The following is a 14,980-nucleotide window of genomic DNA, read 5'->3' as shown; positions in this document are numbered from 1 at the left end:
AATGGGGCATGTTATTGCATGTGAATATGATAGGGTGTGCACTGACTTGACGTGATACGGGTTTTCAGAAACCTTATTCCCGCACCGCACCACCTAGAAATCCGAATGATCACATCATGTGTATTGGATGGCTTGTAAAATCAAGTCATTTTGTACCAGTTTTCTTGAAACCGGGATGCCCCATACCACCTACGTCACCGGAATGGACGACTCATTCTACTGCAAATGCCGAGACGTGGCAGGATCTTTTTGTTGATAGGATGCACGAATTCGAAAGATTGAACATCATCGAATAGGAATCGAATGCGGAAAAGTCAAAGATGGAACCACCAATAGATTTAGCCGGCGACACTTGTTTTGATTTATTTTGAATTTTGAAAGTGTAATATAGTCACTATTTAAGATTGCAATATAATCACTTTATAACATTACAATATGCTAACTTTCCTTATTATTTTGTTCTGGTGTAAAAATATAACAGCGAAATTTTCGTAGATGTATCTACAGAAGCTTCTTAATTTGCAGTATCAAGTTGGTAGCGACAGTACAAAGAACGGTCGAGCAAATCTTAGAGATGTGCAAGCGTCCACCGGACTATTGAAATGTAATATTTACTTTTCTGTTGAAATCATCAATGTAATGTAGATTTTAATTTATGAATGTTGTTTTTATCATTGCAATGTTGATTTTCTAGTTTTTTTTGTTTCTGGGTTTCTTCCTTAAATATACATATAGACAGATTTCGTAGATGCATCTACTGAAAATTGTGACGTTGAGTAAAAAAAGGTGCGTTCCAGAGATACATCTCTGAAAACAGAGGGGTAATTTTGAAAGCGCACATGGTGCTTAAGAAATCTAAGGACTGGGATAAGAGATTCTAAAAAAAAATAGAAAAAAATCTATTGGACTGGATTTTATATTGGCCTTTTATATTGGCCCAACTACAAATGAAATCTGAAATTAACCCGTCCAGCTACCCGAACTCGTTATAACTCGAACCCGTCCAGCTACCCGAACTCGTCATAACACGAACCGTCCACCCTACCACTAACATATATGCCTCGACAAAAAGTACGATTACATATGACAAGACAGCTAGAGATACATATTCTCCAAAAAGCTACACAAACAAAAGTCAAAGAAATTAGTTAAACATCAATTCTCTTATAATATATGTTGAAAAGTCTATAAATCATTAACATAATTACACATACAAAACAAAATAGCATAAACATCTTTCTTTCTAAACCAAATGAAATCTTTTTCTCTCTTGTCACCTATGCTTTTTCTGTTTACCTTATATTTAACGTGCTTCAATCAAAACAAAATAGTGGCAGAGACATTAGGAAACCAAACAGATTATTTAGCATTGCTTAAATTCAAAGAATCAATATCCCATGATCCATATAAAATTCTTGAATCTTGGAATACTTCCATCCACTTTTGCAAGTGGCATGGAATCACATGCAGTCCCATGCATCAAAGAGTTACTGAGTTGAGCTTAATTGGATGTGAGTTACATGGACCTTTGTCTCCCCATCTTGGCAATCTCACTTTTATAAAGTATCTCATCCTTAGCAACAACAGCTTCTTTGGAAAAATTCCACAGGAGTTGGGTCAGTTGCTACAATTGCAACAACTTTATCTCAATAATAACTCCTTTGCAGGTGAAATTCCTACAAACTTGACATATTGTTCAAATCTCACAGACTTATTCTTGAGTAAGAACAATTTCTTTGGTAAAATACCAATTGAAATTGGCTCATTGAAAAAGCTTCAGTCATTCACTGTTTCTCAAAACAATTTAACGGGACGAATCTCTTCATTCATAGGAAATCTTTCGAGCTTAACTGGTTTCGCGTGTGTTTATAACAACATACAAGGTGATATTCCACGAGAAATATGTCGCCTCAAAAACTTGTCAATCTTACTTTTGGGTGAGAACAAATTCTTTGGTACCGTTCCTTCTTGTCTTTACAACATCTCATCACTTACTGTATTTTCTGTCCCAGAAAATAACTTTCATGGCTCTCTCCCACTCAACACTTTCAACACCCTCCCCAATCTCCATACTTTTTACATTGGAAATAATCAATTTTCAGGCCCAATTGTCAATTCCATAGAAAATGCATCCAACATCGTAATGTTTGATATAAGTCGAAATAATTTTGAGGGACAAATTCCAAGTCTAGGAGTAGGAAGACTAAAAGATTTATATTGGCTAAATATGGAAGCCAACAAGTTAGGTAACAATTCAACTAGGGATTTCGAGTTTCTAAAATCTTTGCAAAACTGCAGTTCATTGTATAGGTTATCTATTGTCACTAATAATTAGGGATGCAATCTACTAAATTTTATAGGTAATTTATCCACAAAACTGATAGGGGTTGATTCGAAAATGTCCTTAAAAGAGTTTTTGGATTTTGGTTATATTCAAGACAAGGTAAAGGATGCAAATAGCAAAATCAAGACTAACACAATATGGGTGGCAACCATTGGGAGTATTTGGCTCATGCGAAACGCGATCATTTTTGAGAACAAGTCTTATTGCTATGATGTGGTGATTTCAAATGTAATTTTTCTTTCTTGGAGATGGATGACTTTAAGTCACTCTTTGTATCAAAATAGTTTCTACCATTGGTACAAATTACCGCTTTCTTGTAACCACTCGGCTTAGAGATTTTGTTTTATAAGGGTTGCACCCCTAGTGCGATATCTTATAAATTGCTTATTGGAAAAAAAATCTTAGGGATAATTGGATATCAGGGAAAATTCCATCAGAATTAGCAAATCTAGTTAGCTTAATTGATTTGAATATGGAATTAAACCAATTAGAAGGAAGTATTCCAAATACTTTTGGAAAGTTTCCAAAGATACAAAAGCTACTTTTGAGGGAAAACAAGTTATCAGGAGATATACCATCCTTTTTAGGTAATCTTAGTCAACTGTATATATTGGATTTACATCTTAATATGTTTGATGGAAATATTCCTCCAAGCATAGGAAACTTTCAAAAGTTACAATATCTAGATGTTTCTCATAACAAACTTAGAGGAACCATTCCTTTAGAGGTTTTTAATCTTTTCTCTTTATCAAATTTACTAAACTTGTCACATAACTCTCTGAGTGGTGGTAGCTTACCAGGAGGTTAAAAAATATTGGTAAGCTAGATGTCTCCAAGAATCATTTGTCTGGGGATATTCCAATATCTATTGGTGAATGCATAACCTTAGAATACCTTCTTTTGCAAGATAACTCATTTAACAGAACAATACCGCCTTCTTTGGCTTCTCTCAAAGGTCTTCGGTATTTAGACCTTTCAAAAAAAACCTATTGTCTGGATCAATTCCTAATGTTATACAGAATATTTCAAATTTAAAATACTTGAATGTTTCTTTTAACATGCTGGAAGGTGAGATACCAACAGCCGGTGTCTTTGGAAATGTGACCCAAGTTGCAACGATTGGAAACAATAAGTTTTGTGGGGGTATTTCACAAATGCATCTGCCACCATGCTCCATCAAGGATAGGAAACACACTCAATGGAAAGAACTAACAGAGATGAGAGAGAAACGAGAGAGAGAGAGAGAGAGAGAGAGAGAGAGAGAGAGAGAGAGAGAGAGAGAGTTCCAAAAGAGTCTAAAGATTGCTGAGTTTTCAATTCTTTCTTACAAGCAATGGTTACAGAAGGAGTCTAGAATAAGGTTGGAGGTAGGATCAGTAGGAAGCATCGCAACGTTAAATGGGACATAGTGAGGAAGGAGAGTGGCGTGTTGAGGATCTCGGTGTCTACCTATTTCATAACAGATTTTGAGGAAAAGTGGAATGCAAGGGATTTGTACATGGAATTCAAGGACTTGGGATTGTTAGAAGAGATTGTGATACCACCTAAGAGAGATTGGAGAGGATAAAGATTTGGATTTGTCAGATTCATTAACGTAGAGGACGGAAAATTTCTGGAGACCAAGTTGGACAATATTTGGTTAGATGGGAGCAAACTAAAGGCAAACATTTCTAGGATCAAAAGGAAGGCGATGAAGCCGCCAAACAAAGCAGTAGACAAGACCAACAATGGCGGTTCAAATCTAAAAGGAGGTATTCAACAAACAGAGATCAGAAATGGCAAAGATTACCTTGGCAAGAATCACATTATCAGAAACGAGTACATGACGAAGGGTGGCTCTGGCACATCAAGATCATTTGCGGACGTTATCAAAGGGGAAACTGTGTTGGACTTATCAATGAGCAGAGAAGCTTGTAAATCCTTTTACTACTCTTCATCTGAAACTGAGAAAATGAGATATGAAAAAGAAAAGGTAGGGGTAACAAGAAAGCCAGGTTCAGCCTATTGTGTAGCACAGAGTTTAATAGAAGAAGGGATTTTGACCATTTCAGCAATTGCTCTGGGACCTAACTTATGTCTTTTGGAGGAGAACAAAGAAGGTGGCCTGAAGGCATTGTTGGAAGATGGAGGAGACTGGAAATCTTTCTGGTTCAAAGAAATAAGAGATTGGAAGAAAATGGACGCGGAGTGTGCGAGAGTGACCTGGGTATCCATTTATGGTGTCCCCTGTTATGTTAGGAATGCGACATTTTTGGAAATCCTCCTTGCCGATATCGGTACTTTGGTAAATCCTCAAAGTATCTTTGAAAAAACTAACAGATTAGATGTTATTAATCTCATGATTTACACAGATTTTCTGGAAACAATAAGAAATAAAGTGAAGGTTTGTGTGGATGGAAACTGGTTTAACTTACTCATCATAGAAGAAGCTTCCATGAACAAGGAGGAGGCGGAGGTTTTTCTCAGCTCTTCTTCTGAAGACGACGATGTTGCATCTTCCCCGGGGATCTCCGACGACGACGTTGAAACTTTCCGGTGCCGGTACAACCCCAATCTGAAACAACCTAGGGAACGAAGTCCGACTAATGATGGCGACGTTGACAGGAACGCAGATTTCAACGCTTTCGATGGGGACTGTCATACCCTAAAATTTGCCCATCTCCTTCCTTTTATTCAAACTCATATCAAGGCACAATGCTCAAAGACACCTCCTCCTAAAACAATGAACTCCTGAACTATGGTTTTGCCTTCTCTGAAGAAAGTTGATGGATTAAGGTCTCTAATGGATTTCATATGACCTTTTATGATTCAAATTAACCCCATGACAAGTTTCGAGTCTCAGTTCCCAAGATTGCTCAGTCAAAAGCTCAAAACATTAATAAGGAGTCATCTTTTTCAAAAGCCCATAACCTGGACATGGAAGACTCAACTAAGATGAAACCAAAAAGAGCCTTTAGAGGACACATTGAGCTTTCTAAAAAGTCATATAGTACTCTCATATGATTAAAATTGGAAGAGTTATGGATTGTGCAAGTTAGCCAAAGTTTAAGGAGTACTTAAGGGTTATTTTGAGTAATATTAAGACTGGTCACTATTGGGCCTATCATTTTGAATGCTATATATACCCATGACTTTAAAGAAGGCCCTTTAAAACCCATCATTCTATTTTTTGATCTTTATTGATATTTATTTGAAACCTATTTCATTTAAATGTTCAATAAACTATTAAAAAAAATGATGATGAATGAAATAAAGGGATTAAATCAAATGACATTCAAGTCTTTCTAGAAGCTAAATATTTGGTATTGGAAAAGAAATGAACCGTGTGAAATTGGATAATCAAGACCAAAAAGGCAAAATCCCATATGAATTCAAAAGCAAATCTCAATCATAGAAAATTTCATAAATCTGAAATCAAATCTCAATCATGGCAAATCACATAAATTTGATTCAGTTTTAACCTAATGAAGGCCCTATATATGGATAAAAATTTCAGATTGCAAGAAAAAAGAGGAGAGAATTGGCTGCAACCAGAATCCTATTCCCAGGAGAAAAAAAAAATGAAAACCAGTAAGTCAGCAGGGGGATTTGGAGGCCGAATCAAGCCACTCTAGCGATCAAGGAAGCCTTCTCGGAGTCCCCTGAAGCAAATCCAGTTCTTGCAGACCTTCGGAAACGCACAGAATTCTCATCACCACACCTTACGGTTTGTTCATACATGTTCGATTCTGATTACATCAATATATACGTCTTAAATGAATTTTAAACCTATATTTGTGTTTATATTGATAATTGCATGATATCTGGATGTTTAATTTGATTGTGGTGGAGGATTGAAGAATCTTCCATGGTTAGGGTTCATAGCCATGATTTTGGGGAATTATGATTTTAGATAGTTTCGGACCAAATTAGGGATTCCATTGGGTTCGCAAGGTTGTATGCGGTTGATCTACGGTATTGCTTGGTATTCTGTGATGTTCGTTTGCAGGTTTTAGGGAGCAAGGTCTACGGCCACGCCGCAAAATCGTGGCCAAAAGTGTCCCTTTTTTTCAGAAATCTGAACGAGGAAGAAGAAGATGAGCGCGCGTTTCAGTTTTTGTTTTAAATTTTAAACCAATCGTTTTATATATATATTTTAGTTGTTGGTTGGCTAATAGGAACGATTCATGGCCCAAGTGGTGAGAAGCCAAGCGTGTCACTAGCCTTAGAGTCTGTTTGGTAAGACAAAAAAAAGAGCTTTTAGCTTTTAGCTTTTCAGCTCGTATTAATAAAAAAGCTCTATTTGGTAACTCTATTTTAGCTTTTAGCTTGTAGCTTTTTTACTAGCTTTTAGCTTTTTTTTCAAAAGCTATTTGAAGTAGCTTTTGAGCTTGTAGCTTTTAGCTTGTGAGTTTTTCTTCCATTAATACCCTTATTATTTTAACTAAAATATATTATTACCCTCATTAATTAAAATGTCATTAATGTCATTTTGTATCTATCAGCTAATGAAACAGCTAATTTACCAAACACTCACATTAGCTTATCAACTATCAGCTACCAGCTACCAGCTAAAAGCTACCAGCTACCAGCTATCAGCTAGTTTTACCAAACAGAGCCTTAGTGTCTGTGGTTCGATTCCCACACATGACACAATTGTTATTTTTTGATATTTTGTGTTGCCCGCAAATCCTATGCAGCCAGCCAACGCTAGTCTATGATATGCCCTCGTCTCTTAACGGTAAGATCTCCAGGATGCATGATCAAACGCCCAAGGATGTGCTGCACACCATGGACCTCCACATGTGTACCACACCAGATCATAGCTAAGTTCCTTTAAATGTTTTTTATTATTATCATTACATAAAATTTTTTTTCATTTGACTAGTTTTCTTTTTTTAATAAAAGATATTTAACTAATTCTTTTAACATTCAACTTTCTTTTTTTATAAATAATTTTAACTAATTTAATTTAAATTAATAATTTTAAATTAATTAGGGTTAGGTTTATAATTAGTTTTTTTATTATTAGGTTAACTAATTTGATAATTAAGTTAGGGTTTTTAATCGTTTTTGTTAACTATTTTTCAACATAACTACTAATCACTGTTCTCCCCTAAAAAATTCCATTGTTGGTAGATGTTACCCATTAACCCTATAATTATTAAATTTTATTTTGGCTATCTATCTGGTCAAACTTTCGATTTCATTAACCTTTTAGGGTTTGCTCAACCCCATTTATTTGCCTTTTGGGGATAAAATAGGTTTGTACCATAGTTAACGAATCTTAAATGCACTAACACTTCTCTTCTTCGCGCCTACTTTCCAGGGTTAATCAAGATCTTTCAGCCACGCGCCCTATCAGATCAAAAAAGCTAAGTTTTCTAATTTCTCTTGTTTGAATATTATTTTTATTTTATTTTATTTTATTTTATTTTGCCTTTTAATAGGGTTTGCCTCAATAGCCATTGAATTTGTAATACACTCACCCTTGTTTATTTTCTTCTTAATTTGTAGAGTTGATCAAGGGTTCGAGGAAGATCAAGCTCAAGATAATTATTCATCCCTCTTATTTTTTCTGTCCTTTAATTTCCCCCATCCCCGCAGGTGTTTATTGTAATAGCGTAGGAAATTTATCTTTCCGCCTTTAATTTCCGTATGATTTTAACTGCGTGGTTAGTAAATTAGGGAGTGCAAGATCATCAATCAAACGTTAGATCACTAACAATACAAGATTAAATATTCAAACTGAACCACGTGATTGTTGCACTCACACATCTTTAGGGTAATCCCTCTCGTTGCCTTATTGTTGCCTTATATTGTTGCCTTGTTGCCTCTAAACATACTAAATAGTCAAAGTCCCTCGATTCCGAGGATACCTAAAGCAATGTTGCCTTCAAAAGTTATAGAAACTCCCTCGATGCTGCCTTAGGAAAAGTGATTGTCCCTATTGCTAAGGCATCCTCGCATGATGCCTAAAAGATATAAAATAACTATTATATCCTTCCCTTAGACTACCTGCCCTCTTTATGGCAAGGGACAGTCTTATGGCGAACGATATCTCGATGACCCTTCAACATCCAATTGAAAGACTTCCTGCCCTCTTATGGTATGGATAGACCCTTTCGCCCGAAAAGCTAAAAGAACGATTTTCTAAAAACTTAGGGTAGGTTGCTATTAATTGCTTGCTCAATTCAAATTCAAAATCTTTTTCCCACTCTTTTCAAAATCAAATTCAAAAAGACTACGCTTATTTACAAGCTAAAGTTCTTCTTCGAAATCTTTTCTAAACACACACGACACTTCAAACATTTCAAACAATTCAAAAGTGAGCTAAGCAATTAAGAGCCCATGGATAACCATGGATACAAAGGGTGCCTTACACCTTCCCTTTGTATAACTTACCCCCGAACTCAAAATCTTTCAAAAGGTCTTTTCCTGTTCTTTTAGCCTTTCCTAAAATTGGATAAAATAAAAGTCGGTGGCGACTCATGCTTAACCGCGACATTCCGATATAAAAGTCAGTTCACCGTATTACAGAACTGGCGACTCTGCTGGGGATGCTTTCGAATAAAAGAGGGGTTACCTTAGAGCTAGGATCACTTTAAATTTGTTTGAGTTGTTTGCTTTATCTTTAAAGGCTGTTTTGGGTATTCTGCTGTGTGAAAGATCCTACACCCGGATCTAGTGTACCTTAGGTATGTGGCATTAGACCAGGGAGGCTGTACGACATGTATCGTTATGGTTGAACTCGTGGCCACCGTTAGTGCGACGCTTTGGTTTGTCCTGATGGCCCTTGAATATGATCGAGGAGACGTTTGTCTACCGCGTGGTGTCATAAGCCCTAATTTGCCCTTAGAACCTTAGTTGAACTTGACTTTGGCCTATAGGAAGTAGCGAGATGGCTGGATTTCGATTCCTGACTGAATCCGGTTGATACTCGATGCTACACTCATTGAGATTAGACTCTAGGGATGCTTTTGGCTGGCCGATTGAGTGCCACGTTGAGACAATGCCCGTGAGAAAGATCAGGGATATGAGCACCATAGAACCCGGTTACTATTCTAGGACAGGTTGAACCAACTTAACTTCAGTGGGGAGGGTACTTACCTACGAACTTCACGCAAGCCTTTAAATCTAAGAACACTTGTGTGACTTGTCTGTGCTTGCTACTAACCCTTTGGTTTTCTTGCAGGTTTTTCTTGTGGGACTCATTCGTCCTTGCTATCTTACGCTTTGCCTGATGCATTACATAACATCATGACATCATGACATCATACGCATAACATGATTTAACTAATCCTTTCAAGGATCTTGGGAATTTAGGGCGCACAATTTCAGGTGCTCTTATCAAGGACTGAACTCTTATCAAGGGGCAAGAGGATTTACTTTCCTCTCGCCAGATACCTTCCAATTCAGAGACGATATACCTATCAAGGGGCAAGAGAATTTATTTGCCTCTAGCCATGTGCCTTCAAATTCAGAAGTTCCCGAATCAGAGGCTATGACCCACTGGACATGGTGAGCTTGATTCCTATAGAAGAATCTTCAAGAATCAGAGTTCTTCAAACGAAGAGGCAACCAATCATTTTCCAATGCTGCTAACTAAATTTCCTAAAGATCCTTGAAAATATTGCATCTGCATTCATAACATCGCATCACAGGTTGCTACCACAGGTTTCTCACCTCCTCGCTGTTTATTTCAGCATCATGAATCTCGAACAATCAGTCAAAGACCTTCAAGCTCAGAATGCCCAGTTTCAAGATCTGATCTTGAACTTATCCAAGGGGCAAGATGAACTGAAAGCACTCCTTACCAAGAAGAAGAAGAAGAAAGGGAAGAAGACTCTGGGGAAAAGGCTTAGACCGATCTTGCAACTCAGGGATGCCGAAGTCTCTGAAGACAGTGATGACGAAGAACAAGATGATGCTAGTATCAAAACAGACATAAAAAGTAACCATGACTCTGCCAGGCCCTCCAAAGAAGAAGAGGATTATTACCATGAGGAGGAATATCCTGATGACAAATATAAGTTGCTGGAAGAACGTCTGAAAGCCATGAAAATTCATAAGGTACCCGGACTGGATTTTGAAGAGTTAGGCCTCATCTCTGGAGTTGTTATTCCTCCGAAATTCAAAACTCCCACCTTTGCTAAGTATGATGGAGTCTCCTGTCCTAAACTACACTTAAGGTCTTATGTAAGGAAGATTCAGCCTCATACTGCTGATAAGAAGCTCTGGATCCATTTCTTTCAAGAAAGCTTATCTGGAACACAACTCGAATGGTACTATCAACTGGAGGGTACCAACGTCCATACATGGGAAGACTTGGCTATTGCTTTCTACACGTAATACCAATACAATGCTGATCTTGCGCCAACTCGTACACAATTACAAACCATGTCCATGGGACCTAATGAAAGCTTCAAAGAATACGCTCAGAAATGGAGAGACTTGGCTGGCAGAGTCCAACCTCCCTTGGCTGACCGAGAGCTAGTTGTCATGTTCATGAATACACTGACTGGTCCTTTCTACAGCCATTTACTTGGTAGCTCCTCGTCTGGTTTCACCGACCTCATACTGACTGGAGAACGTGTTGAAAGTGGTATCCGAAGCGGAAAAATTCAGGTGGCTACTTCTTCCGGTACTGTAAAAAAGCCATACAATCAGAAGAATGAATCCAACACTGTTGGGGCAGTCCTAGCCTCTAGTCAGGCACCAACGCAACAATCACAGAGAGATCAACGTAAGCAACAAGGTGGCCAACATACTTGGAAATCCAAACCCAAAAGGTCATTTACCCCACTACACATGCCATTGGCTCAAGCTCTGCAACACTTGCTCGATCGGAGTGTGATAACTCTACTGCCTCCATACTCAGCTCCTGCTAATCCTGTCCCTGGGTACAAACATCATGCAAGATGTGCTTACCATTCAAATAGTCCTGGTGACGATACAGAAGAGTGTGGGCCATTGAAACATAAAATTCAAGACTTGATTGAAGAAGGGATCGTTGAATTTGGCCAACCAGAGAAGCCACACAAAGTCTAAAGGATGGCTATTTAGATCATTAATTTACTCACATTCGCAATTTCTTTCATGTTTGTCTAAACATTCGTCTTATGTCAGACTCTATTATTTTATCATAATCATTAATGCATTGCATACGTTTGTCTTGATTTATTTCTCTTCCTGTTGCTATATTAAACTTTGTTTTACTTGGTTTTCTTTATGATATTTAACTTTCGCTAAAGCGGTAAGCCTTTTGAGGGAGGATGACGAAAACGATACCGCAACCTCATACAATATGCTTTTGAACGGACTATGTTGACGATGTACAGGCATTGTTTCAATTCCTAAACAGTGGAGATATAAGGATGTTAATCCCTCGTCACCCCCTTCGAGCCTAAGAAGTAGAAGTTTTCTATCTCATACAGATTAAAACCTTTAATCATAACCTGGGGCAGGGTAGTAACTCAGTTACCTCAATTATATTAGGTGCTTTACACAAGTGATGGATTCCCGTAATTCTCAAGTCAGGCAGTCAATATCCATAAAAGAAAAAAGAAAATTGTTAAGTCAAAACCTATGAAGGAGACTTATCAAAAATCGAAACATCCCGCTGACTGTAATCTCAAAATAAATAGTTCAGGCAAAAGTTAGGGATAATAAAGTCAAAAAAGAGGTTACTACAAATCCTCGACAAAAGGAAAAATTACAAAAAGGATGACTGCCTTTTCAAATAAATTTTCGGTGCTTCAACCATCATCAAATGTCAACATTACGACTTCAAGACCTGCTAGAAATTAAATGCAATGTTAACTGAGCATAAGATCGAAGAACATCACGAAGATTGGTATGGGTACAAATAAACTTTGAGCCTTTATCCTTTGTTTCTTAAATCGCGAACCAAGCCACGTTACAACCCTTGAAAGTCCTAACTGAAGCATGGTTAGTTCGAAAGCATACTGTCACAACAAGGGTATCCTGACTCCTCAAAGTTTACCAAAAATCCTGAGTTGATATCCTGTTTCTACAAATATCACTTTCTTATTTTGTTTTACTAAAATTGTTTTTAAAATCCAAGACAGACATATGCATTGCATTTTAATGAGTGTCATTATAAAACAATTTTGTCTACGTAATTTCAAATGTTTGGCATCAGGAAGAATCTGCATGGGGCATAATTAATGACTAAAAAGTCCTCCCGACAAATAAATTTGCAGAGACGTCTCGTATGCATGACTCGATCAGCTAAAAGCTTATTTACACAAGGGGCATGACATATTATTATCCCGTCTATTGGGGGAGATCTGGTAACAATTCATATAATCTCTCAGAGGCATTGAATAATCAGAAGCTAGTCCACCACTGGGGGTATGTCGCATCAGTCACAAATCTCAACAAATGCTATAAAGCTACTAGCGTCAGAGGATGTCATTATCAGTTTTTTCCTTGAAGTTCTAATTCCAAATTCAAGTATCGAGCATACCAAGCTATTGATTCCAGGGGCAGGTATACTCTTGCAAGTGATTTTTAACAGCAAGTACTCAAAGACAAGGGGCAATGAAAAATTGAAAATCTCTGGGAACCTTCCCCACAGAGTAGTTTTCATAACATATCCCCACTTAGCACTTTAAGAAGTTATCTTCAAGCAATCTATTCCCAACAGAAACTTGGTTCCCAAACGGATTATATGCCTCCGACATTGCCGGTTTTCCGACACAATCTTCTTCCCTAACATGGTTCATTCAAACTCGCTATTTCCATTAAAATTGCCGCTCAGAAATATGGTCGGATAGTATACTCATCTCTCTTGTCCCCAGGATACATCAGGATCAGATCACTCAAGTCACTCTCATCCCCAAGCGAATATCAAAAATCCCCAACTGGATATCATTCGAATGAACGACAAGAATTCTCTTGTCATTATCTCCAACAGCACAAAGAGATTTATTTTCTCAACCAGCTGTTGCTATACAAGAGTCATCAATATACTTCGACTATATAGTCCATCCCTGCATCATTCATAAATACATGCATAACATACAACACTCTCATTTATTTCGAGAATCTCAATACATGCATCATGACATCGCATAAAACTAATCTTTCCTTTTCAGGTCATTTCATAATCAAAAGAATATTATCATCCAAGTGCGATGCAAATACAATCTTGTCAACGATTCAGTCTCAACAATCATTCAAGACAAATACAATTTTGACACTTCATTCCGGGTCTTTCTTCAAAGATAATTCAGAAACAATCAAAGAAATTCTCATCCTTTCCAGGAACCTTTCTAGGTAGTCTTCTCTAAGACATTTATCATCCTTTCCAGGAACCTTTCTAGGTAGTCTTTTCTAAGACATTTCTCATCCTTTCCAGGAACCTTTCTAGGTAGTCTTTTCTAAGACATTTCTCATCCTTTCCAGGAACCTTTCTAGGTAGTCTTCTCTAAGACATTTATCATCCTTTCAAGGAACCTTTCTAGGTAATCTTTTCTAAAGATGATTCATATCCTTTCTAGGAGCCTTTCTAGGTAGTCTTGTTTAAGACATATCATATCCTTTCTAGGAGCCTTTCTAGGTAGTCTTGTTTAAGACGCATCTCAACCTCTTTAGGTAATCTTCCTTAAAATATTTATCCAACATGTTCTAAGACATCTACTGCCCTTTCAAGGAGTTTTCTAAGTTAATCTTCTACAAGACACTTTTTCCCGAGCTTTGTTTAAAGCCTAATCTCTTTTACCTCAGCCAATGATCTATCTATTCAGAAACCTTTCCAGGTAGTCTTCTGTAAGACATTACTTCATCTATCCTTCAAGTACAATCAACGCATATGATCCAGTCTGAAAAGCATCTGCTTTATACAAACAACTCTTCCAAACATCTGATGGCATCTTCAAGCCCATCTCCGACAAGCACCTTTCAATACTTCAGGCTCGGATATAGTCTAACGTATGACTTATCCTGACTTTCGTACTTATCCAGATCAGATGGCATCTTTAAGCCCATCTCCTACTGTCATACCCCAAAATTTACCCGGTGCAATTCCCGTTTCAATCTACTAAGGGCGTTAAAAATTAGGAGCCATAGGGTTTAATATATCTATTATTAAGCTCGCTCTCCTATAAAATTCTCTTATATGTTGATTTAACATAGGTAGAAGTAGCGTGAATAACAAATATTTGTGATCCGACTTGCTTTGGGCCCAATTATTTTTCATCATTTATTCATTCATATTTAATTAATAAGTTTTTTTTATGGGCTTAAATCTATACCATTATTAAGAAAAGGGGGGGTATATTCAAAATGGGGGAGTGGTGATCAAAATAACTAGGCCCAAGTCCACTTATTTTATTCTATCACAATCTTTTTATCTTATCAAATAATAATTTCATTAATATTATTAGTTAATTAATATGGGCATTATTATTTTTTACTACTAACGTTCAGATTGGTGTTAAGTTTGTTAACATTTCATTATTAATTATTTTGATTGTTAATCTTAATATAATTGGTGTCAATAAGCATTGTTAGAAATATTAATTAGTTATTATTAGAATAAGTAGTGGGTTAGTTAGTAATCTGGGTTGGGTTAAGAGTCTTGGGCCACGGATCAGGTTATGGGCCAAACACACCAAGGAACGAACCGGG

General features: G+C 37.1%; 1 pseudogene; it reads left to right on the top strand.

Annotated features, from left to right (window-relative positions):
• Positions 1-1,252: 1,252 nt before the first annotated feature.
• Positions 1,253-14,980, top strand: part of LOC131649872 (putative receptor-like protein kinase At3g47110) — a 67,398-nt pseudogene continuing 53,670 nt past the window's right edge.

This window comes from Vicia villosa, linkage group LG2 (genome assembly GCF_029867415.1).
Source record: "Vicia villosa cultivar HV-30 ecotype Madison, WI linkage group LG2, Vvil1.0, whole genome shotgun sequence".
Taxonomy (NCBI): Eukaryota; Viridiplantae; Streptophyta; class Magnoliopsida; order Fabales; family Fabaceae; genus Vicia; species Vicia villosa.
The sequence above is the reverse complement of the archived record's forward strand: the minus strand, read 5'-3'. Positions and strand labels throughout refer to the sequence as shown.